This window comes from Desmodus rotundus, chromosome 1 (assembly GCF_022682495.2).
Source record: "Desmodus rotundus isolate HL8 chromosome 1, HLdesRot8A.1, whole genome shotgun sequence".
NCBI classification, from domain to species: Eukaryota; Metazoa; Chordata; class Mammalia; order Chiroptera; family Phyllostomidae; genus Desmodus; species Desmodus rotundus.
Genome location: NC_071387.1, coordinates 134,947,591 through 134,974,759, shown reverse-complemented (window position 1 = coordinate 134,974,759; position 27,169 = coordinate 134,947,591). Strand labels below are relative to the sequence as shown.

The 27,169-nt window shown below is 34.4% G+C and overlaps 1 protein-coding gene across 1 annotated transcript in view; it reads right to left on the bottom strand.

The window, feature by feature from the left end:
• LOC112307160 (uncharacterized) overlaps window positions 1-27,169 on the bottom strand; it is a 748,094-nt gene that overhangs the window by 79,578 nt on the left and 641,347 nt on the right. Inside the window, exon 10 of the mRNA XM_071219332.1 lies at window positions 21,706-21,762. The gene's annotated coding sequence lies outside the window, so the exon portion shown is untranslated. The remainder of the gene's footprint in view (window positions 1-21,705; window positions 21,763-27,169) is intronic.

Here is a 27,169-nt window from a genome sequence, read left to right as displayed (position 1 = left end):
CACTGCCCTGCTTTTAGCAAGAATCCTCCTAACCTTGATGCCTCCTCTTGGTAATTTTCCACCCATTGGCCCCTTCATTCTGCTCACTGCTCACATTCACAGCTGTCTTTGCTGTGTTGGAGTTAAGCTAATCTCTTCCCCCCATTGCATTAGTCTTGACACCTACCACAATAATTATGAATAAGGGTTTCCTTTCTCCTTTAATAAGTGTCAGAATAATTTCTTTCCTTTAACATCTTTGTCATCAGCCCTTCAGCTCAGTTCTGAACACATAACAAGAAATCCAATGGAATTGGAAATTTTATCTTACAGAATTTCCTGACTGCTGCTGTGCACCTTCTCTTTGGAGTTTGCACCAAGAGGAAGAAACTTGGATGTTGTGTGCATATTCCACATTTTTAGAGCTACAGCTGATATAAATATGGATGGGGAATGGATGCAATGATTTTCCAACTTTTCCACACCAAGGTTTGAGCAGATTTCTTACCATTCCTTTTTGGGAGGTCTTGCAGGTATGACATGTTGGGAAAAATGTTTGAACCACAGAATAAGAACAAAAGGATATGTATTCAAAGGAGTGGGGAGAAATTAGTAACAAAGCAAAAATGCACCCAGGGGTGGAGAGTCTAAAGTTCATGAGTGAAAGATGGAAACTGCTCTTCAGAATATGATCTTTTATATTTCTTTATTCAATGGTTTTCTTTCTCCTTCCTATTTCTTTCCTCCCAATTTTCATTTTTTGTTCCCTCAGAAATAATCAACCATTATATCACTTACATATGCTACAATTTATAACTCCGTTAATCATCTGATCAACATTTTATATGCATTATTTCAATAATCTTCAATAAAATGCTCAGAAGTTGATACTCTTATACCCCTTTTATAAATGAGGAATTTTGAGTATGTGGAGATTAAGTGACCTATTCATAGTCACATAGCTAATAAGTGGCAAAGTGAAAATTTAAACTCTAAGTAAAAACTAAACTAAAAACTTGTTATTTGGTATGTGACCAGCACTTTTCAAGTTCTAATGTGCATCCTTAAATTACCTGGTGATCTTGTTGAAAATGCTGACTTTAACAGGGGCAGTGGGTGGAGATTCTGTATCTGTGGGGGTTGCTGATGCTGTATTTCTCTTGTATTTGAGTAGCATTTATTTGATGTCCAGTAATCTGAAGTTGGAAATTTTTCACTGATAATGTACTTACTCATAATTTTATGTCATTATCTTATTATACTTTTAAGATACTACAGATTAAGTTGTAACAAAGATTAATTTGTCCAAGATCTATCAGTAGAATTGCTCCAAATTCTGCCTCGTTTTTTGCTTAGATATCTCCTGGGGCACTTTTTGTCTTCAGGCCATCCACCCAGTTCTTCATTACACTAACTGTTTTTTCTCCCTATTTTTTGAAATCCTTTCAATTTATCTAGATCTTTTGGGCACTTACCAGAATAAAATTGGATGCTTTATTCCAGGTGCAGGCCCATCATTCATATGAAAAATATTATCACGTTGCACTTCTCTGTTCTATGACACAAGTGATAGAATCTCTCTCAGTATTGAGGCCAAAAGAACCCTGCATGATTTTGTGACTGAACTACTTGAAGATGTCTATCTAATTTGTAATTTATAGCCTCAACTATCTATGTGTCTTCAAAAGAACAAATTTACATCTTTGAAGTTCAATGACATGTTTTTTCTTATACCATGCATGTTTCATCACTTTTTTTGTTACTGATATGAGCACACAGTCATCTCTGTTTTCTAATTTATTTGGTTGTTGGTTGGGAGTCTCTTTCAAGTCCTTTGCAGACTGTGGACTGCCATCAAGGCAGAAACATACCCTTCATTTTCCAAATGCCCCTGGATTGAAATGATACAGCTGTAAGGCTACAATTTTCAATTGATTAAGAGTAAGACAAGGTGTCATGGATTTTATTTTGGGAGGCCCTGTGGGGCAAGTCCCATAGGGGTTAATAGTTAATTAATTGGTGAATGCATTTGAACTTCTGTATATTGTAAAACATTCATCTTCAAACATTTCCTTTTCTCTCCTCTCGCCACTGGTACCCTTAGCTACCTAGAAATGTTTCTTTCGAAAAATTCCAATTTGATCTTAGGTGAACCAGGAGGAAAAAGACAAATTCATGAGTGACCCAGGAAAAGAGTGGAGTGGAGAGCCTATTCTGGGCACAAAAATCTCCTTTCAATTACACTTACACATATATGTAAAGACTAGCAGTACTTGTATGTGAGAGATTTGTGATTGAGTTTATAGTTGAGGTTTGGTGAATTGTCCTTTGCAATGATAACTCCACTAGAAGGATAGTAAAGTCATTCATTAAGGACAGCTGGAAAAGCCCAGGAAATTTAACTCTGTGTGTGTACCTGTGTGTGTTTATGTGTGAGTGAGAGAAAGAGAAACTAGAGGCAAAATTTTCAGTCTTTCTTTTGATTTCTTCCTAATTTATCATGTTTATATTGTCTATTATTTTTTTTAAGATTTCATTCATTTATTTTTAGACAGAAGGGAAGGGAGGGAGAAAGAGAGGGAGAGAAACATCAATGTGTAGTTGCCTCTCACATGACCCCCACTGGGGACCTGGCCTGCAACCCAGGCATGTGTCCTGACTGGGAATCCAACCAGCAACCCTTTGGTTCACAGCCTGCACTTAATCCACTGAACTATGCCAGCCGGGGCTACATTGCCTATTATTTTTTAATTCATGCAAATACACGTAGAGGACCTCCTATGAGTCATGGAGGGGCTAGGGATCAAATGGGAGAGAGCTGAGAAATACTCTGTTTCTACCTTAATGGAGTCACAATTATTAGGTGAAGTAAATTTCTACTGATTAAATTAGTTTTGATCAATTGCAATCCTAGTTTCATTTTGTTACTTTGTACCAAGGAAAATTCATAGGAGGAAAAACCTATTTTTTGTTTATGTAGTCATGTGAGTTCTTTATATATTTTGGAGATCAAACCCTTGTCTGAGGTATCATTGGCAAATATGTTTCCCCATATGGTTGGTTCCCTTTTCATTTTGCTGATGTTTTCTTTAGCCATGCAGAAGAAAAATTTTAATTTGATGAATTTTTAATTTAATTTTTTAATTTGAAGAACTCCCATTTGTTTATTCTTTCCTTTATGTCTCTTGCTCTAGGGGACATGTCAATGAAAATATTGCTGCATGGAATGTCTGAAATTTTCCTGCCTATGTTCTCTTCTAGGACTTTTATAGTGTCATGACTTATATTTAAGGCTTTTATCCATCTTGAGTTTGTTTTTGTTTATGGTGTAAGTTACTGGTCAGGTTTCTTTTTTTTTGGCATGTAGCTGTCCAGATATCCCAACACCATTTGTTAAAGAGGCTATGTTTGCTCCATTTTATGCTCCTGCCCACTTTGTTGAATATTAATTGACCATAGACCCGTAGGTTTATTTCTTGGCTCTCTCTTCTGTTCCACTGACCTATATGTCTGCTCTTATGCCAGTATCAGATTGTTTTGATTACAGTGGCCTTGTAATATAGTTTGATGTCAGGTATTGTGATCCCTCCTACTTTGTTCTTCTTTCTCAAAACTGCTGAGGCTATTTGGGGCTGTTTATGGTTCCATATAAATTCTTGAAATGTTTGTTCTATATCTGTGAAATATGTCATGGGTACTCTAATAGGGATTGAATTGAATCTATAAATTGCTTTGGGTAGTATGGCCATTTTGATAATGTCAGTTTTTCCAATCCATGAGCATGGTACATACTTCCATTTATTTGTGTCTTCCTTAGTTTCTTTAGGGTTCTGTAGTTTTCTGGGTATAGGTCTTTTACTTCCTTGGTTAGGTTAATTTCTAGGTACTTTATTTTTCTTGTTGCTATAGCAAATCTAATTTTTTCCCTAATTTCTGTTTCTGATATTTCATTGCTGGTATACAATAATGCCTTCAATTTCTGCATATTGACTTTATATCCTGCTGTTTTAACGGATTTACGTTCTAGGTCAAGTAGATTTTTGGTGAAGGCTATAGGATTTTCTATGTATACTATCATGTCATCTGCAAACAATGACAGTTTTATTTCATCCTTTCCAACTTGGACGCCTTTTATTTATTTTTCTTATCTGATTGCTGTGGCTAAAACTTCCAATATTATGTTGAATAGAAATGGTGAAAGCAGGCACCCTTGTCTTGTTCCTGATCTTAGTGGGAAAGCTTTTAGTTTTTGCACATTGAGTATGATGTTGGCTGTAGGTTTCTCATACATGGTTTTTATTATGTTGAAGTATGCTCCCTCAAGATCAAGGAAGAAATCAAAATGTTTCTGGAAACAAATGAAAATGAACTCACAACAGTTCAAAACCTACAGGACACAGTGAAGGTAGTCCTGAGAGGGAAGTTCATAGTAACACAGTCGTACCTAAAAAAAAATAGAAACATTTCAAATAAACAACATAAACGTACATCTATAAGAATTGGAGGAACAACAACAAACAAAGCCTAGAGGAGTAGAAAGAAGGAAATAATCAAGATCAGAGCAGAATTAAATGACATAGAAAGTAAAAGAATGATTCTAAGGATCAATAAATCCAGGAGCTGGTTCTTTGAAAAGATAAACAAAATTGACAAGCCTTTAAGCAGACTCATTAAGCAAAAAAGAGAGAGGACCCAAATAAACAAAATCAGAAATGAAAGAGGAGAGATTACAACAGATACCACAGAAATACAAAGGATTGTAAGAAATTACTATGAAGAAGTGTATGCCAAGAAATTTGAAAACCTGGGTGAAATGGACAAATTTCTAGAAAAACATAATCTTTCAAAATTGAATGAAAAAGAAGCAGAAAGCCTAAACAGACTGATAACAGCTGATGAAATCGAAGCAGTCATCAAAAAACTCCAGGTACACAAAATCCCTGGACCAGACGGTTTCACAGGAGAATTTTACAAAACATTTAGAGAAGAGCTAACTCCTATCCTTCTCAGAGTATTCCAAAAAATTGAAGAAGAGGGAAGACTCCCAAACTGTTTTTATGAGGCCAGCATCATCCTAATTCCAAAACCATATAAAGACACAACAAATGAACAAAACTACAAGCCACTATCACTGATGAACATAGACACTAAAATCCTCAACAAATTTTGGCAAACCATATCCACCAATACATTAAAAAGATCATACACCATGATCAGTGGAATTCATCCCAGGGATGCAAGGATGGTAAAATATTTGCAAATCAATAAATGTAATACATCACATAACCAAAAGGAAATACAAAAATCACATGATCATATCAATACATGTGAAAAAAGCATTTGAGAAGGTACAGCACCCATTTATGGGAACAACCTTTTATTCTCAGAGTTATAGGAACATCCTAGAAAGATTTGTTGTTAGGGGTATTTGGACAGGACCCTGAAAACTAGGCTAGGATTTTTATTGGGTAATGGTAGATGCAACAAAATATCATAGGTTTTTGTTCTGGGAGACCCTGCCAGGCCAATCCAAAGAAGGGCTTAGTTGCTTGTATAATTAGAATAATAAATTTTAATTTCCACATACTGTAAAACTTCCATAAACCTTTTCTATGAAAAAGCAATATTTCCCTGGAGAAAGTACATTTAGGATGGATATGTATACATATACAATGTTCCTCACAAATAAACTGCTTTTTAGAGATTTAGAACTGAATCCTACTTCTTGGTTGCCTGAGTTATATTTGTTTAAATTTTGTTTTGTACAAAATGGGACAAAAGGAATGCTTGCCAATAACATAGGGCTGGGGCAGGGTGAGATGAACTGCATGTCAATGATAAATTCCTGCTTCACTGCAATACATTGTGTTGGTTTCCATGTAAAGTTTCCAACAGTATAAATTTAAGTGCTTAAACTCTATGTCACATGACATAGGTTTGGGTATCTATGATACCCATAAAGTATTCCCATATTATATCAAATATTTGTGATATTTGTATTTGAATTTTTATTTTTGGTTTTAAGTGATTTATTTTAAATAACAACCATGTGAAATTATAAAAATGATCATGACAATAGTAATAACTAATATTTATCAGGTGTTTACTACATCAGGTACTATACGTGTCTTACATAGCATTATACCAATTAGTCCTCACAAAAACCTAATAAGCTAGATATTATTGTAAATTCATTCTATTGATGAGAAAACTAATGCTAAGAAGGGTTAAGTAAATTGTCCACGGTTAAATAAGGATTCCAATCTCCACTTCTGTGACTCTAGAAACTATATATATGTAATTCCTACACTGTATGTTTATGGATGTCCAAAACCTTAGGTCATATGAACCGTTCGCTCAATGCTACAATAAGTTGATGCTAATAAACTGATGCAACCCGAGTTCTGTAGAAGAAACAAAAGGTAACTACAGTGTGATCCTGATAACCCGGCGTGTGTTAGCAGATTAACATTAAGTACAATGCTATGCTAAATGCCATAATAGAGGGAAAATTCAATTAGTAAAGGATACAGAAAAGAGGTTGATTTTTAATTAGAGGACCGTGAGGTGATTTTCAAAGACAGTATGAACTGAAATAAAATTTAGAGAATATTGAGAACTCCAGCAGGTAATTACAGACTTTGGGGAAGGGGCGGCTGGCAAAGATCCAAGCAAAGACAGAGTCCAGAAAACAGAGGATATGTTCAGGAAATATTGCAGGTAGACTGAAAAAGGCAAACCACAGAGAGCATAGCAGGGAGGGAGACACTGATATATAGGGAATGAAACCAAAAAATTAGGTAGAAGATGCATTCTAAGCTGAATTCTTTAAACATTATTCAGTAGCAAGTTGGAGCCTTCAGAAGTTTTTGAATTGTCACAGGAAAAGGCCAGATTTACAAGGACATGTAATCACTAAATGTGAATGGTGGCTTGGACAGGAGCAGGGAGTCTAGTTGAAGTATAAGAGGAAATGAGCTACTGAACTATTGTTTTGGCTATGGCATTTATACTCAATTTTGGTTGCTCTGAAGTTAAGCTGTCGTGTATATTCTAAGTTTTAAATGTCTTATTTATGATCTTAGATAATAAATAAATGATTTATTTATTATCTAAAGCAATCTCTATTTAGGATACTTGCTAACTATTATGATGCTTCATGATATCAGCTGATTTGAAGTGTTTAAATTTTATACAATAGAACATTTATTCTTGATTTATATGTCATTCCTAACATTTTCATAGAACACTACCTTTCTAATTCCTGGCATTTTGAAAGGACTCTTATGTCAAACATATCTTAATATAACTAGGACAGTTAGTTTAAATGGAGAAAGGCCAGAAGAGAATTTTAAGAAATGAATGGAATGAGTCTTTCCTTTAAATTCCAGAGGAAGTAATTCTTTCTTGACAAGGAGATGAAATAGATGACTTTTTAGGTTATTTTCAAACTTTGGTTTCCATGAGTCTGTGATTCATACATAAGAGAAATTGTTTTATCTTTTGACTGATGGTCCTCCCAATCTCTGTCCCCCCAAAATAAGATTTTTCCAAGTATAAAAATATTTCAAGTAGACTTTTTGGCTCTGTGAGACTCCAACTGATAAATACAACCCTCAACATTGCTGTTTGAGATGTTAAATCACTTGAAGATGAATTTATACAATTCTAGAGATACATTTTGTTCAGCCACCCCCTATTTGATGTCTAAGTCCAGAATTCTCTGACATTCTGTTAGAAACAAAATTCAAAGCATTAAACAAAAATAATTAAATGTATTAAAAGGACCCATATAAGCAAATTCTATAAGTTTTCAATTATGGTGAAATTATATTTTATTTCTGTGACTACCCAATTATCTGTTAGTTATATGCATAATTTATTAAGAAAATCCTCAGCTCTGGCAATGTGCTGCAGGTAATATGTGAGACCAGATATTGCAAGGGGATTTTCCTGCACAAAATGTTTAGATGTTGCATAAAGGGTGTGCATGTGTATAGCCACAGAATAAAGGACCCAGGCAGCCAGTGGGGGGAAAAAAACACAAAGAGTAAAATTATCTGAGGTCAGGTGACAATATCAACTCAGTAGTCCAAAAGCTAGGTTTTGGGCCAATAACACAAAGTAAAGAGTAGCTAAATATGAGACTTTGAGGCAACCTGAGATCAAGAAAGGGGGCAGAAGTGGCCCTAATTTGGTAACACTGGCTAGCTCCTAGCAAACGCAAATGGAAATTCTGCCAAGGAGAATATATTCTCAATTTGTGTTAGTACATTATCAATATAATAAAATTAATCAAATAGGAGCTCACAATTAAAGATCACTTGATACACAGGGAACCAAATCACCAAGGAAGACAGTTATCAAAGTAATAAACAACATATTAGAATTTCCTAGGATTTAAAAATTGCAAGTATCAGACATACACTTTCAAATTCCTATGTTGGAAATGTTTACCAAAATAAAAATGAGACAACAAAAACAGTAACTAATAAGAAACTGTAGAAATGTCCAGACTTTCCACAACTGTATCAATTAGGGTTCACTGGAGAAGTAGAACCATTAGGGTCTATTTATCTATCTACACACGCATACACACACATCTCATACCCACTGACCTAGATACGGGTACTTGTATGTATCCATATCTTAGATGCCTCTCAATCTATGGAAAGAAAGATATCTATCTAACTATCATCAATTGGATAATCTACCTATCTACACCTTTTTTAAAGGAATTGGCTCACATGTTTGTGGAGGCTTGCAAGTTTATAAACTATAGCACAAGTTGGTAGGCTGGAAATGCAGGCTTCTATACTGCAGTCCTTAGGTAGAATTTCTTCTTCTTTAACAAACTAGATTTTATTCTTAAGACCTACAACTGATTGGATGAAGCCAAACCACATAATCAAGGGTATTGTGCTTTACACACAGTCAACTGCTGGTAAATTTTAACCATGTGTACAAAATACTTTTACAGTAATATCTAGTCTTGTGTTTGACCAAAAAATGAAGCATCATAGCCTAGTCAATTTGACATATAAAATTAAACATCAAAATAACAAATGAAATCAACCTTTAAAAATGAAAGAGATATATTTATTGAAATTTTTAAAATTGCTGAAGAACGTAGTAGCGGAGTCAACAGAATTAAATTGAAAATTATTGTAGTGGAAGATATATCTGAAGAAATCATACAGAATGGAATGGAAGGAGTAGTTAAGAGATAAGAAGGAGAGAATAAAAAGTTCTAATTATGTCTAATTGGAGACACAGAAAGAAATAATGAAATGAAAGAAGGAGATATAATATTTGAAGAAATAATGACAAAAATTTATTATAATTTAAAAAAAGATGCAAATTCCCAGATATTAGAGGCACATTGTGTCAGGCATGAACCAAACCAAACCAAACCAAACACTACATACAGCCCTCTAGTGCCAGCAAATATTGAATAAGCCCACTACAGCGTATCTACATTAGTTACACTAATTTTACCTAAAATCTACAGATACAATACAAAAAGCAACTATTGAGGACTCAAGAACTCCAGGCACAACTGGTTGGGGAGGTGGGGAAATTTCTATCAACTCTACAAAATCTTTACTACCTAATTCTCTTTCCACCACATTCTCCTGATACTAGAATAAAATATCTTACAAGGAAAGAAACTATACGTGAAAAACTCCCACAGACATAGTTGCAAATATCTTGGGATAAAATATTAATAAATCAATTGTGGCTACATATTTATCAAAGTTATATACATACATACATTATGTATATATACATAAATAATATGTATATATTATATACATAATGCATATAAACATTATGTATATATACATAATGCATATGTATATATGTATATACACACATATTTATACATAATGTATATATATACAAGCTGTTACTTGTGTATATATTATATGTGTGTTAATAATTATATACATATTATTTATGTGATATATACATTATGTGTGTGTGTGTGTGTGTATATATATATAATATAAATAAATAATACGTTATGACCAAGTGTGGTTTATATTAGAAATACAAGTCTATTTCAATATTCAAAAATCTATTATTGTAATTCACCATTTAAAACTTAAAAAAGAAAAGCCACATAACCATACTACTAGATACAGAAATACACTTTAGACAATTCAGCATCCTTTTATGATAAAAACTCTCAGAAAGCTAGGAATCAACCAAACTTTCTTAACTTGATAAGGGGCATTTTATTAGTTTATGTGACTGCAAAGTTAGTGGCTTAAAACAATGCATTTGTATTATTTCACAGTTCTGTCCATTCTGAGTTGTAAAATGGGTATCACTGGGCTAAAATCAAGTCTCTGCTGTAGAGGAGAATCCATTTTTCCTCTCTTTTCTAAGTTGTAGACACTGCTCACAGCCTTTGGCTCATAACGCCCCTCCACCTCCAAAGCCCTCAATAGGTAGTTCAGTCCCTCTCATGTTGCCGCATTCTGACACTGAGTCTTTTGCCTCCCTCTTCTACATTAAACAGATTTTTGTGCTTCTATTGGGCCTACTTGGATAATTCTGGATAATCTCTTTTTTAAGATCAGTTGATTAGTAACACTAATTATATCTGCAACACTAATGTCCCCTTGGCATGTAGCGTAAGTTATTCACACAGTCCAGAAACTAGGGGGTGGACAGATTTGGGGGAATAATTCTGTGGACCACAAGCCTATACTAAATCCCTTCAGCAAAAATCTCACCAGCAGTCTAAGTACTTTTCCTCTAACTCTCAGAGGAAAGCTGTTTTCATGTGCTTCCTGAGCATTTCTATCTGCCTTTAATATGTAATTGCTTGTTTGTTTACTTGTCCTACTGTTCACAGTACATTATTTTATAATATATGGCATATCAGTGCCTGGAAAGTAAATAGTTTTTAATAAGCACAAGTGGCAGAAAGCAGCATCTCCAAGTGACGTGATTTAAGAAAAGCAGTAGGACCGGCTGTTATTTGAGGTGCTTTTCATCCCAGGCAGACTCGGTGCCTGCGACCTTCCAAATACTAATAGGAGACAGTTTCCAGAGGTCCCTGTGCCATTCAGACAGGCAGAACGTACGCATTCAGTTACAAACGCCAGAGCAAATGTTTTGCTATGGTGCATTCTTTCTAGTAGCCCCTTTTACATGACCCTGAGAATAGATAGCTAAGTTTAGAAATTCTTCCTAGATAAAGATGAGAAAAGAAATGTAACTAATGTAGTTTGGAAAGATCCAATATGATTAATAAAGATAAACTATAAAGGAGTACAGGCATTTTATTATGTGTGAAATAGTTTATACAGAAGAGTTATTTCAGTAGCTTGTATTTACTTAGCAATGGTGTTTTTAAGAGAACTAAGTTTTGGAAAAAACATTAACTTTAATAAAATTGGTTTGTGCGAGTGTAAATCCAAAGTTTGATCACATGCATGGACATTTCACGGAGATAAGTTTGGAGAAATTTTTTAAACATAAGCTTGTTGTTTTTCAAATGAAAGTTCATATTTTGCATGATTTAAGATTATTATTTTGTAACATTTAATACATAAAAATGTATTCAGTATATATGTAAGATATGATGTAAATTACAAAACAAAATCTCAGACCCTAAGAACCAAATTCTAACAAAACGGCTGTACCTACCTGTGTATCCCTTCCTTATTCCATATCTTCATTCTCCTCTAGTAACATGTACTGTTTTTTTGCTAAAATATTAACCCCATCAATCCTGTATTGTTTACCAATATTTATGCCTTTTATTTCTTGTTCTTGTATAATTACTTTGGCCAGTACTTCCAGTACAAAGCTTAATAGAAACTGTCTTTTTCTAGATTTTAATAGGACTGCTTCAAAGTTTCATTATTCAGATTAATGCTTGTTATAGATTTTTCACATATTTCTTTTATTAGATTAAAATTTTTTCTATTTTGCCAAGAATGTTTTTTCTTAACAAAAATAATGTGAACTATCAAATCATTGTGTTTATATCTATTTACAGTGATTATGAGAATTGTTCTTTTAATATATTACTGGGTGAGTTATACAGATTTTTTTTCATGTTAAACAGCTTTTGCAATGCTTTGATGAATTCATTTTGGGCTTTCTTTACAGTATTCTTTCCTCTTAAAGCCCTTTGTCAGCCCTTCATCTCAGGGAAATAGAGTAAGATGGATCCTGACATTTTATTTGAAAGCTGTTTGATGTTATAACTAAGTGATGTAAATATTAACATTCCTCTTTTGAGAGGGCCATAAGGGGACTAAATGGTAATGGAAAATGTAATACAAATTAAATTAAAAAATAAAAATAAATAAAAGTGAGAACTATCAACCCAATGAGTATGTTGAAGATTAAAGCATCATAAAGCATTTAATTAATGTCAAATCTTCATTTCCCATCCTGAGGATTCCTTAAGGCTCATCAAATGCCACCTGCTCCATGAACTCTCTCCTGATTTTTCCAAATGGGTGTTATCCTTTTTAATGAACCATTTGCAGTTTTCATTCTGTGGTACTAATATTCTCATTAATATTATTATTTGTTCATTGATTTATCTTGCTGCCAAATAATATTATTATTTGCTTATTGATTTATCTTGCTGCTAAAGTATGCAATACTCATTGAAACCAGAGACTAAGTTTCACATCCATTGAATAGCTATTAGTAAGATGTTATGGACTGAACTATGTGTCTCAAAATTCGTACATGGAGGCACCTAACCCCAGTACTTCAGAATGTGACTCTATTTGGAGACAGGGCTTTTAAAGACATAATTAGGGTAAAACAGGGTTTTTAGGGTAGGCCCTAATTCAATATTAAGAACTGGTGCCCTTATAAGAGGAGGAGACCGTGACACACGGAGAGACACCAGGAATGTGTGCACACAGAAGGGTCACGTGAAGAGGCAGGTGGCGGTCACTTGCGAGGCAAAGGGAGAGGCCTCAGAGGGCCAACCCTGCCCACTAGGGATACAGAGAGCAGGGCATCAGTATAGGAGCTGTTGAGGAGCATGCGCGTTCACGCACATTGGTGTGGATGGGACATGCCAGGAGGATAAAAAGGATCGCATTATGCTAAAAAAGTCCCACTTTTGAGGAATTTACAATGTAATTTGAAGAAGAAAACAAAATCTTTCAGTGTTTAAAACCTTCCTTAATTGTTTAGTTGAGCCGTGGGGAAAAGTCTGGATAGGTGCATTGCATCAAGGAGAGCACTTTGAAGTTGACGGAGGTTTAGACATGGAAGAATAAACACACAATTTTTATAAATAAATTCCATTTGGGGGGAGCCCCCCACCTTATATTTTCTTTTCTTTCTTTTTCGGTCTGATCCTAGAGTGCTGATTATGTCTTTCTGCCTACCCTTTTCCCATATTATCGAGTGTAAAATGGCCTGTTCTTAATACGGCCTGGATAAACAAAACACCTGCACAAGCAGGTCATCGTATTGTTTGCGAAGCCTCGCTTTTCTTTTCCTGATTGTCTGAATTTCTATGACACCAAAATCAACAATCTAAATCTTGAAATTGACAAATATTTAACCTGGAGTTTCATTAAAGAATAGCAGCTCATTATAAAAAGAAGAATCCTACTCTTCTAGGGATAAAAAAAAACTTGTTATTTTTTCTGCATTGCTACCTCAGCTTCCCACTAATTCCCATATTTTTTCATGGAGATCATAACTTAAATGAAATAAGTAAATGTCTCTAACTAACACTGGTAGGACATTAGTTATTTATTTTATTGGAATGTGGGGCTCTGAACAACGGGAACACACAGTTATGTTGTGTGGCAGTCTGAAAATTTTGATATGAGAAACAACTGTTAGATGGGACGGGTTTAGTTTGCTACTACCAAAAAAAGAAAAAGAAGAAGGAAGGAAGGAAGGGAGGGAGGAAAGAAGGAACAAAAATTTCCAATGATTTGTTGGAATGAAAAACATGACTTTGCTTTTGAAGCATTTTGTGCCCAGGTATATAGGTTGTTGGCATCTTTCTCTCTGCTGCATTATCATCCTACACGTCAGCCAAGATACTCACTATGAGTAGCTGTATTCAGGCACTCACCATGAGTGAGTAGCTGTTTTCAGCAGAGCTTTCTTTCATTGGTCCCATCATGTATGGTCAGATGTGGAAATTAAACACACAGTTTTAATTCATTTGTTTGGTTGAAAAGCATTGTATATTACAGATGAAAGATAATTTAATTATTACATTTTTGATGACTACATAAATTTTTTTTTTCTAAGCCCCACTGGTCATAAATAACTTGGTCCATTCTGCTTTTTTACTTTTGTAGAATAGAGTTCTAAGAGTTTGGTTTTTTGTGTTAAAGTTTATTGTGTGTGAGAGAAAAAAACTGAAATTTAAAGAAAAACTCTAAGTACAGAACAAAGAACTTAGTCACTGAAATGACGTCCCTGTTTCCCCAAATACTTTTAGCCTCTATTTTCTTACACAAGGTCATTCTCCAACATAACTAAAATACAACTCTAAGTATCAAGAAATTAACACCGATTCATACTACTATCTAATCTTGAAAGTTTTCCCAGAGGTCACAATAATGTTCTTTACGGCAAAGAGATTTAGCTCGGAAGTTATCATGTTCCAAAGTTAGTTACATTTTTTTACTTTTTAATTTTGAATAATTCCTAGGTTATTTCTTGTTGTTTGTGAAGGTTTCAGTTCCATCAGTGAGCCAATATTTCTTTACAAGCTCAGCAATATTGGATGTTGTATTTAGAAATGTTCAATATTTTAAAAGTGTTTAAATACCCTTTTTATGTACATGCTCAATTTATTAAATTATCCCAGTATTTTCTAGTTTGTTGTGTAAATATACATTTTTTATTGTTGTTCTATTACAGTTGTCCTAATTTTCCTGTCATTGCTCTCCCCTGTCCCCGCCCCCCACAGTCAATCCCTACCCTGTTGTCCATGTCCATGGGTCATTTATACTTGTTCTTTAACTAGGTCCTTCCCCTTTTTTCCTTCCGTATCCCCCTCTTCCCGCCCCTCTGGTCCCTGTCAGTCTGTTTCTCATTTTCACACCTCTGGTTCTATTTTGCTCCTTTGTTTATTTTGTTCATTAGGTTGCACTTATAGGTGAGATCATATGGTATTTGTCTTTCACCACCTGGCTTATTTCACTTAGCTAATGCTCTCCAGTTCCATCCATGCTGTCATGAAGGGTAGGAGCTCCTTCTTTCTTTCTGCTGCATAGTATTCATACTGTAAATGTGCCACAGTTTTTTGATCCACTCATTTACTGATGGGCACTTAGGCTGTTTCTAGCACTTGACTATTGTAAATAATGCTGCTATGAACATAGGGGTGCATGGGTTCTTTTGAATTGTAACAAATAAAGAGGTATCTTATTTTACTTGCATTTTATTGACTACTAAAGAGGTTAAGCATGTTTTCTTAAGATTTTTAGTTATTTGCATTTCCTCTTACATATTTTTCTATTAAATGACTTTTTTATATTTCATTGGTATTTAGAAAATTAATCATATATTTTGCAAAAATTATTTTTCTACATATTCTCTGGACTTTGCAAATATTTCAGTCATCAAATCTATCAGTCTTTTCTCTTGGATTTAGTATCTTGCTAAAGGACTTTTTCATCCAAAAATTTAGAAATATTTTCTTAAAATTTTTTAACATTTTTATTATTATTTTATACTTAATCTATGTAGAAATTATTTAGATATTGTATGATACAAGTATGCAAGTTTTTATTTATTTTAGATGAGCAGCTAATTTTTCCAGTATTATTTGTTAAAAAAGGACATTTTCCCTCTAAATTAAGATGGTGGTTCCATAATATATTATGTTTTCCCATTTCTAATAGATCTATTTCTGGACTCTGCTTCTATTTCATTGACCTATTTACCAACACTGCATTTACATTTTATTGTGATAACTTTATAATAGGTTTCAATTTTCTTGTATGGCAAGTCATCCTTTATGGTTCTTTTCTTTTCCTGCAAATATTTTTGGTAATTTTTGCTCATTCAGCTTTCCATATTAATTTTAAAATATTAATAGCAGTAAAGAGAATATATCAATATTTGGTTTCTAATTAGAATTACATTAAATCTACAGGTTATTCTTGGAAAGATTACATTTTAAATGTATTGTTTATGTCTTCATTTTTACCCTCTGTTTTGAATACCATTTTATTTGATATTAATATGCTCACCTAATTTTATTACATATTTACACAGTAATTTATTTTTTATATTTCTTTTAACTTTAGGTAAATGTACTTCTTTAACAAATTTAGTAGTTGGATTTTATTTTATAAGCCAGCCTATCATAAGAGAATTGCCATTAGTCATGTTAAACATTATTTTTGGTTTTAATTAAAACCATCCCAATAATTTTAAATTTTACATCCAGATGCCAGAAAAATTGAATTATCATTATCATAATTAAGTAAGAATAAATTTTATTTTCTTCCTGTTAATCCTGAAATTAGAAATTGTGTTACCTTCTAAAAGTTCAACGAGAGTGCCATGAGGACTCAGGGGAGCTGATCTTCCTGTCTGACTTTGTCCAGCAGTGCAGCATTTGTCTGCTTCCCGGGATCTTAGATTTAAAGCTTTCAATTTGTATCATTCAACTTTGTAAATATCAAGGTATTTTTTAAATAGTTTTAGCTTCTGAGAAGCCCCTCCTCGTCCATTGTGTCTCTTCTTTCTCATAGTCTTTTGTACCCCAGTGATCATTCCAAATTCAAACTAGAATTACTATTCAGAGCTCATTAAAGAGTAATAAAGATTGAATTATTTCTGCTAAAGGGTATTAAGTAGACTTGATAATGGCATAATGACAAATACTATTGTGAGATTAATGCTCTGATTATTAGGTTTAATTGATGACAGATCTCATTCAGGAAAAGAAAATGTTCATTCCAGTCTGCTCAGTTCAGATTAAATACATATTTAAGAACATAAATAATGTCATTTTTTATGATTGCCTGTACAATTGCTCCCAGCTCTAATACAGAATACTGCAAAGAAACAGAAGTGCTCATGAAATGTGGTTTATAAGACTCTTTTAGAGAAAGATTTTTAAAGATAATGATTACTTGCAGTTAAGTAATTAAAATTTTTGCACGGAAAAAGAAGTTATTATCTCAAAAATAATAATAAATTATTATGTAATAAAAATTATTACTATGGAATAAAGATAGGTGACTATGAAAGTTTTAAGATTCCAATTGGCTCATATCTTGTGTGTGAAAATTATGGGAAAGGATTGGGAAATATTTTTTGTACCCGTTTCCCAAAGCAGCTCTTAAATACTTAATATAACTAGAAAAATTCTCCCTATTAATTCAAATGTATCATTACACTTTTGTTTTGTATCATGGAAAAGATTAAGGCTCCACAGAGACTTCCCTGCAGAACTCCTACATCACCTGCCAGACTGTCGACCCTTTGGGAGAAGAGTTCCCTGGCAGACAGGTCTAGTGCTCAGACTGTCAGGGTTTTACTCCGGGCTGCATGGACCTATAGGCTTTCTTTATTTCTAAGACAAGTATTTACGGCTATTGAACTCCTTGCACTTCTTCAGTTGCATCCCACAGCTTTGATATTTAATTAAGTTAAAATATTTTTGAATATCCATGTGGTGATTTCTCTTTTAACTAACAATGTTTAAAAGTTCTTATGGTATTTGTCTTTTACCGTCTGGCTTCTTTCACTTAGCATAATGCTCTCCAGTTCCATCCATGCTGTCGCAAAGGGTAGGAGCTCCTTCTTTCTCTCTGCTATGTAGTATTCCATTGTGTAAATGTACCATAGTTTTTTGATCCATTCATCAGTAAATGAATGGATCAAAAAACTATGGTACATTAACCAAGGAGCTGTTGGAAGCAGGGGAGGGAGGTGGTGATGGCTGGGGTGGGGGGTGGTGTGGGAGAATGCAGACAAATGTACTTGAACAACAATAAAATGAAATAAAAGTTCATTCTTTCATTTCCAATAGTTATGGGTTTTCTTCTTATCTATGTATATATCATTTGTTTTCTAGCTTAAGCACTGTCTATACATTTGTGCTAAATGTAATGATATTTTCCTCTCTACAGGGTTTGTCAGGCCTTAAATCCTGCTGCCTTGGTCTCTCTGATGCTTTTGAACAGGTTTTTCTTTTTCTTTTCTCTTTTCTTTATTTGCCTTTTTTAGGTTGCTCTTCATAAGAAGTGTTGTCTGATACAGGCTATTCATTCCATTACAACTCAGAAGCAGGAGGCTTAGTGGATGCATTTCTAAGAAAAACTTTCCTTGTTAAATTTAATACAAATACATAAAAAGAAAGCACCTAAACACATATGTTGCTCAATCAATTACTGTAATTTGACCACCCTTTAACCACCTCCCTTGCCCTTGCAGGTAGATTTTTGTGGTTTGCATAGATGCCTTCCATATGCTCCTGTCCAAACACAATCCCCTTCCTCCCTCCAGGAGTAGCTACTGTGCTAACTTTACGGTAAACTCTCTGTTGTTTTTTAAATAATTTTATCAAGTGTACATCCATATTAATCATAATTTGGTTTACCCTCTCTCTCCTTTTTTTTCTCCTGTAATTTATATTTGTTGAAGAAACTGGAGGACTTGTCTAATAGTGTTTCTCATCCTCTGGACTTTGTTCATAGTGTTCACATGGTGTAGTTTTAAATATTTCTCTGTATTTTTTGTAAATTGAGTTAGACTTAGAGCCTTACTTTTTTGACAAGACTATCGAATAGTCTGGTTTGTCTGTCTTTTTGGCAATGTTAGCAACTACTAAGGCTCATCACTTAAATCATTAATTCATTAAGACTTGCAAACAGTGATATCCAGTTTGACCATTTCTTCTTGATTTATTTGTTGGAATGATGTCTGAAGAGATATGCCACTTTAGTTACTATTTTGTCTCCTAGAGATATAGTCTGTATAGATACACCTAATAAATGCTTGATTTTGTACTTTTATTTCCCAATTTTCAAAAAGTTATTCCCTAACATCATTCAAAAGTAGCTGATTAGGTATTTGGGGGAGAGTATCACAATGTACTCATGGATTTAAACATATTAAATGTGTTTTGATGCATTGAAGTTATTACCCTTATTAATGTTCACATTGTCTCATCTTGGCCATTAGAAGCATCTTCAATTTGGCCCTTAAGTCCTTTTTAGCATCCTACTCATTTTTAGTAGCTACTGTGCCATCTGACATATGAAAAGTTGCTAGAGACTCAGCGCGCACATTGTCTGCCTCAGTCCGTGAAGCAGGCGCAGATGACCACAGAATATGTGTGAAGCTAGCCAATACAAGAAGCACAGACTTGGGAGCAATAATAAATAATTATTATTTTAAGTTATTGAGATTGGGGTGTTTGTTACACAATAATAACTACTGAGATGGAAGATAAACAAAAAAGAAAACAAGAACTAAAAAGTAATCACATGGAGAATGAATCTAGAAACATCAGATTTTATCTAGTATGAAGTTGAAAGGAAGGGAATAATAACAATATAAAGGTGAAGATCATTTAAAATCTAGTAGCACACATTTGCTAGGCTAAAATATGTCTTCAAATTGACAAGCTAATATTAGCTTTATCTAATGTAATAACAGAACCATAGATACACAGAGAAAATTTTGTAATATTTCTGGGAGTAAAAAGGTTAACTGCTCAAGAATAAGTATAAGAGTGGCATCAGACATCTCATCAACAGCACTTTTCAATTTGGTACGTGTGTGTGTGTGTGAGAGAGAGAGAGAGATAGAAACAGAGAGAGAGACAGAGAGACAGACAGAGACAGACAGAGACAGAAGTGGTAGGTCTCCAGTCCCTTGACGAGGCACACAGGGAAAAGTTTGCAGTAATCTCCTAGCTGCAGAGGCTTGGATGACTGTATTTTTGGCTTCTTCTTGGTCTTTTAGGAGTGGAGAAGAACTGGTATACTCATAGGAACCTGGCAGTATTCTCCTGGTATCCAGAGTTCTGTGAAGTCCAGGCTCTTCCCAGAATTTGACAATGATCTGAAACTTTCTTTGGGATTCTTTGGCTTATGTCAGAGTAATGTTCACATTAGTTCTCTCTCCTGAGACCCTAACAAAGACCCTGGCCTCATGGGCATTGAGAGACCTATATATCCAAGAAGTGTGTAACTCAGAAAAGACAGGTATACTGAAGCTAATATTGGACGGGGAGAGGGGGTAATAAGGTGCCATATTCCAGAATCCTTCACAGAATCCTGTTATGAGGGGAAATTTCTACATGAGGGTTTTTGATTTATTTATTTTTTAATTTATTTGTTTTTGTTACTCAGTTCATGAAGTTGAATTAGTTATAAACCTAATTTCTAGAGACAGACACTGCCGGCAGTCTATGTGACTCCCCATTTACATCCTGGTATCCCTCTTTCTCAGAACAAAGGACTCAGTAAAATAAGACACCCGGATGGCAGGACTTGGTCAGTGAAGCTCTGCTCTTTAGGCTAGGACTCAGAGAGTGTTCTGGCCCTGTGTCCTCTTGGTCCAACCCAACAACAACAAGTATTTTTGCCCTCCTTGCAACATTCTCCGGTGTTGGTTTCCCTTTATTCCTGGCTTTCCTTCTATTCTTCTACCTGCTGTTTCTTATCTCCTTTCCTGGTTCCCGTAGTCCATCCAAATACTACATGCTTGAGCCTCTCAGAGACTGGGCCTAGGCTCTGCTCTTCTTTTACTTAGACTTATAGGTGATCTCAACCTTTACATTCAAAACAAAATTGTTTTAAAATCGTTTCTTCAGAAAACTCTTTCTTTTGTGTGTTACCCATACCAGCAAAGAATATCACCATCCATTCAGTTAATTACTCAGGACAGAAACCTAACATTATTCTCTTTCCTCCATCCCGACAATGTAATTCTACAACAAATCCTTTCATTTCTCTATACTTTTGCTGATTTCATGCTACTCCTTTAGATCTATCATAATATTTTGCCAGTATAATTGCAGCATTATCAAAAGTGGTATTCCTGTACTCCATTTTTCATACATCCACAAAAGTTATCTTAACACAAATTAGATCACTTTCTACCCACTGTTCTTGAATTTCAACAGCTTCCCACACATTCATTTAATAAAACTTAAATTTCTTACCATGAGCTACAAATTGTTACATGATCTGGCCTTTACTATGTCTCCAAACTTTCCACTTTTCCTGAGCTTACCCAGTGACATGTCACCCATACTTATTATCTTCAGGTTCCTTAAATACACCAAACTTAAAATTACCACAAATTCTTTAAATACACTTCCTCTCTCTGCCTGGCATTCTTCTTCTTCTTTTTTCCATTCGGATTTTTCTTTTTCTCATAAGAAATCCTCCTCATATTCCACCCACATTGAATAATTTAGTGTCCTGTTTATTTGTTCTAATTATAAAACACATTTGTGTTTTAGTTTTTTCACCTGAAATAATAGTAGGAATTAAATATTATTTAACAACATTAACTCCCCCAAAGGTTACATGTGAAGAGTAAATAAGTAAAAACATATAAAAGGTTTAAAACAGGGGTCATTTAACTTTTATGTAAAAAAACAGATAATTAATATTTTAGGATTTTCAAGTCATATATGATCTGTCTTTCACGTTATTTGTTCTTTCTTTTCTTTTCTTCCTTTTTTAACAGTCTTACAAAAATATAATTTTAGTCTTTGCTTACCGGCTCTGTGAAAGCAGGATGTGACTGGATTTGGCCATGGGCAGTAGAAAGTCAACCCTGAAATAGAGTCAAGTACATAGTAAATGCTCAATAATGTTAGTTATTATTGTGAATTGCATAATACAATATTTTATTTATCATCTGTTTACTTTTTTAAATATCTCCCATTAAAACTTAAACTCCATTAGGGAAGGAATAGTTCTGTGTTCACCACTGTAGCATACATATACAGGTACACAAATATATTTGAAATATTCATATCAAATCAGTGAGGACAAGATAATCTATTTAGTGAAAACAAGAAATATATGGTATTGGTATTGAAATGATTAATTAGTTCTTTGGGGGGAACAGAAAAAATTGAGCTCACACCTTATTAAAAAATAAAATGCACCTGAATCAATGAATTAAAGTTAAAAATAAAATTATAAAAGTACTAGAAGAAAATCAGGTTATTAAAAATTCTTATAAAAATATGTTCATAGAATATACAATACTCAACATTCATTAAGGAAAATACCCTAAAACTTGCATATAATAAAAATAATAGCTAATTCAAGGACCAACGGACAAAGCAGGGAATGAATTATATTATCAAATGTCTGATAATGCAGAGTCAGAGTACACGTTGGTGAGTGTACACCATTCAGACAGGTTCACTCATGAACACATAGTAGAATTTTAAATTGTTAAAATTCCATTTCTTAGCCATAACTAATAGCTGCCAAATTAAACATAGTCTTTGAAACAGAAATTCCACATAAGATTATACTCTAGTAATTTATATTTATAAAAGTAAGGCCAGATAAGTACAAGAATATTCACTTTAATATTATTTATTAAGACAAAACACAGTAACAACTCGATCACCCATCTGTACGGACCCTTTGTAGGTAAGTAAATTGTGATAACTCCATATGATATAAGGAACTGTGTTGAATGTTTTCCAACCAATACAAAGAATGTAGTGGATCTAGATGCATTATATAGAATGATACAGGTATACATTTTTAAAAACAAGTGGGCAGCATGGTATATACAGACTGTTCCCAATTTTCAAAGGTTATACATGACTGTATGAGTTTTGAAGTAGTTATGGGCTCTGGGGAAACACTGGTATGAGAGGGATACTAAATTTAACATTTGAGGTATTTAATTTTTTACCATGGTCATAGATTATTTGTCAAATACAAAAAAACTTAGCAGTATTTTTCCTAAAGACTACATATACATTGGAAGAACAGAGTAAGCATTTTAAAAATGCTGGCATAACAAGTTCTTATAAAAACTTTCTTGATCATTGAATAACTTGAAGTTCTCAGCATAATTCTTCCCATTTTGTCACTTGCTAATTTGCTATTTCCTAGCGGATAATTTCTCTCCAGATGGTTCTTTTTTCTTTCTCTATATTGGCCTTTAAATGTCTATCTCTGTAATTTGATTTTCATCCATATTAGAGTTATATTATCATTTAAAAGTTTAGTGAAAATAGAGGATATGGTAAGTGAAACTAAATCATGTAGAAACAACTTGGATTTGAGTTTCCCTTATTTTACCATTTTAGTTACTCAATTATCTCTTCATTGCCCTCAAATTGCCCGAAATTAGGCAAATACTGTACAGATTCTTAGTTCCATGTAATAAATCCAATTTAGGTTTTTCCTTTCACTCTAGTTAACTTAAAACTAAAAGGAGCTTAAAAAAAAAGTGAAATTTGAACCAAGAAACTTCTTCAGTTCTTTACTTTGTATAATTCATGGTGAAGACTAATTTTCCTCTATTGTTGCAAACCAAAATTTTCTTTTACATATTAGATTTATGGAATTTTTACATAATCATTTTCTTTATTCAAGATGATAAATATTTATTAGGTAGATAACTCATGCAAGGAATTGTCAAAGATTATTAAGGTGACACAGAAGATAAATAGAATGTTTCCCTCTATAATAATTTTTAAGATATTTGGGATTAAAAGTTAAAGTAAGCTACTAAAAAGTACTGGTGTAGTGTTCTGGTAGATTTTATGCATCTCTACAGCTTTAACAATTTACAGATGAAAAAACTGAAGCTATAGATAAAAATAACTTGATACATATCATCAGGCTGTTAAGTGGTTGAATTTGGATTCAAACTTAATTGATTTGTCTTCAGACAAATCCAAGGTTTCCAAAGCCCACATGCTACCCACTTACTCTATGCTATCTCCAAAACAATAATTGCTAGGCCATATTGAGCATTCACTATGCAATGAACATGATTTTAAGCATTTTAATGTATTATTTCATTTAATCCTGACAATAATCCTATGAGGTTATTAACTACTGTGGCTATTTTACAGATGACAAAACAAGCCAGTCAAGGAGAATCTGGTGACTTGGATGCACTTGGGTGTGAAGTTCTAAAATGGCTTGGGGAAGTGGTGTTTGAAAAATTGTGTGGTAGAGTTTGGGCAGGATTTGGCAGATGTAATGAGAAAGAGCATGGTGCATGGAAAAAAGAGATACAATAGAACTATCCTATAAGTAAAAAACCAAAGGAGTTCAGCACAATTGAATACTCAAAGACAGAGTGTATGAGATATCAATGATAATTCTGTAGTCTGGGGCCTGCATATAGGAAAAGAGTTGTGTAGTTAATGAATTTATGTATTTCAGAATAACTTTTTTTGGAAATGTATTGGCACAAATTCTAGTAAATACTATGCATCACTTTGGCTTTAACTACCATGTAAATGCTTATTCTGTAGTGTCTTTTTTCCTGTGCACCAACCTGTTTTTACTTTTGCCTCTGGATACTTCCATTTGAACTACTATAAGTAACTGACCCATGGCATTGCCAAAACCAATACTGTTATTTTTGTCCAAACTTGTTTTCCATCCTGATTAAAACAGTCATAATCATCCAGTTACTAAAACTAGAAAATTTAGAGTTTTTTAAATCCCACCCTGATCTTCTTTCTAAATACTTAATTCATTTACCAAATTCTACTAATTTTACCTGCCATACCTGTTCTGAACCCATCTACATGAGCCTCCATCTTCTCTACTACATGGGTCAGAGAACAGCCTTCTTCCAATTCTTCAGGTGTCACTCATTCTTCAAAAGCAGTTTCACTTCTCCATTTTCTGGGACAATGGAACTGACCCTCCCAGATACAGTCAGTCACTATTTCTCTGTGTTGTTATAATTCATATGCTTTGAATGTTTTTTTGTTCCTGTGGCTCTCTGACCCAAGAAACTGTGTTCTTCAGAAAGAAACAATGCCTTATTTGTTTTCCCTATGGTGTGACAGTGTTTGACACATGGCAGTGAGTCAACAACGCTCAAAGAATAAACGAAAGATGGAATGGAAGAGAAACACATCAGTCAGTTGGATGTACAATTTTAGAGCTCAGGAAAAAAAGGCCCACATCTAATCCATGAGCCAATCTTGTTGGCTCTACCTTAAAAACACATTCCGAATCCAACAACTTCTCCACACCTACACCGCATAGGCACTGTCATTGCTTGACGAGTGCACGCAGCAGGCTTTCCATCACTTGCACTGATGTGTAACATTTAGCCTGCAGCCAGTTCTCACTACAGGAGTTGGGGTGATCCTCGTAAGACTTAGATCATGTCACTGTTCAACACAAACCTTCTAACGGCTTTCATCTCACACGGGTTAAAAACACAACGGAATGCCAGGATTGACGTAATCTGGCACACTGTGACCTCATGCCTAACCTGTCCGAAAGCTCCTTCGGGGCTCTCAAAGGCTGTTTCGCTCTGCCTGGATGCACTATTCCAGTTATTTACATGGTTTGGTCCCTCTCATTATTCTATTTTGGCTTAGATATCACACTTCCCCCCTTTTACCCCATCATGGACTATATCTTTATCTACATCTATTATCTATCTATCACCTACAGCTATATGTAACAAAATATAATTTTATTATAATGTTATATGATTGTCAATGAGATAGTTATTTACAACACAGATTTTTGTTCATTGTCTATGATGCCTAGATTGTACTGTGGGAAGGGACATTTTATTGTTTTGTTTAGTCCTAAGATATTGTTTGATACACAGTAAGTACTCATAAAATATTTGTTCCAAGAATAAAAAAAGTCCTCAGACAACTTAGAAATATATATATACATATACACGTATATGTTTGTGTATATATATATGATTATGGAAGATAAATTGCTATCTGACTGTTTATTTTGCAGATGACTATGGGGCCAAGATTATGAATATTCTATTGGTCAGTCTGAGGGAAGAACCTGAAGAACCTGGATGAGCCTTGAGAGCAAGGAGGGAATTGCTTTGCTCAGAATTAGGAACAGGACAGGAACACCAGGAGTGGGGTTATGCTGGGCTTTTGGGAGAGGAGTCATGTATAATGTGCCACTGGCGGAGACAGCCTGAGGTTGGAATAAGTGATTACCCATCTGTGCTGCAGGTGGGAGAGACAGCAGCGGCAGGGGTGTGAGAAACCAGCTTCCAAGTTCAGTAAATCTTATCACTTAGCCAGGTGGGAAATGTGATCCTGAGGACATGGAGAAAAACAAGTCTTTCCTCCAGTCCCAGGTAAGGATGTTTCTGTACAACAGTAGGAGGTTGGTACCACACTACTTCCAGCCTAGCGACACTGAACACCATGAGTGAACTTCTGAAATAGCTGCTTATATGTGCCTGTGTTTATGTTCAGGGACAATGTAAGTGGTTTTGCAGACTTTTCATGGCATTAGGGCATGTGGTAAGTGGACACTGAAATCCAGCTTGTCCTCTTGCCCAAATGGGGCATCTTTTTCTTTTTTTTTTTTTTTTTTTTCATTTTTTAAAAATATATTTATTGATAATGCTATTACAGTTTTCCCACCTCTCCCCCTTCACTCCACTCCATCCTGCCCACGCCCTCCCTCCCACATTCCCCCCCCATAGTTCATGTCCATGGATCGTACTTATAAGTTCTTTGGCTTCTACATTTCCTATACTATTCTTACCCTCCCCCCGTCTATTTTCTACCTGTCATTTATGCTACTTATTCTCTGTACTTTCCCCCCTCTCTCCCCCTCCCACTCCCCTATTGACAACTCTCATGTTCTAGTTGTTTGCCTAGTTTGCTCTCGTTTTTGTTTTATGTGTGGCCGTTAATAACTGTGTTTGCTGTCATTTTTACTGTTCCTATTTTTGATCTTCTTTTTCTTAGGTAACTCCCTTTAACATTTCATATAATAAGGGCTTGGTGATGATGAACTCCTTTAACTTGACCTTATCTGAGAAGCACTTTATCTTCCCTTCCATTCTAAGTGATAGCTTTGCTGGATACAGTAATCTTGGATGTAGGTCCTTGCATTTAATCTTAGGTAATGTAATTATGATGTGCTTTGGTGTATTCCTCCTTGGGTCCAGCTTCTTTGGGACTCTCTGAGCTTCCTGGACTTCCTGGAAGTCTATTTCCTTTGCCAGACTG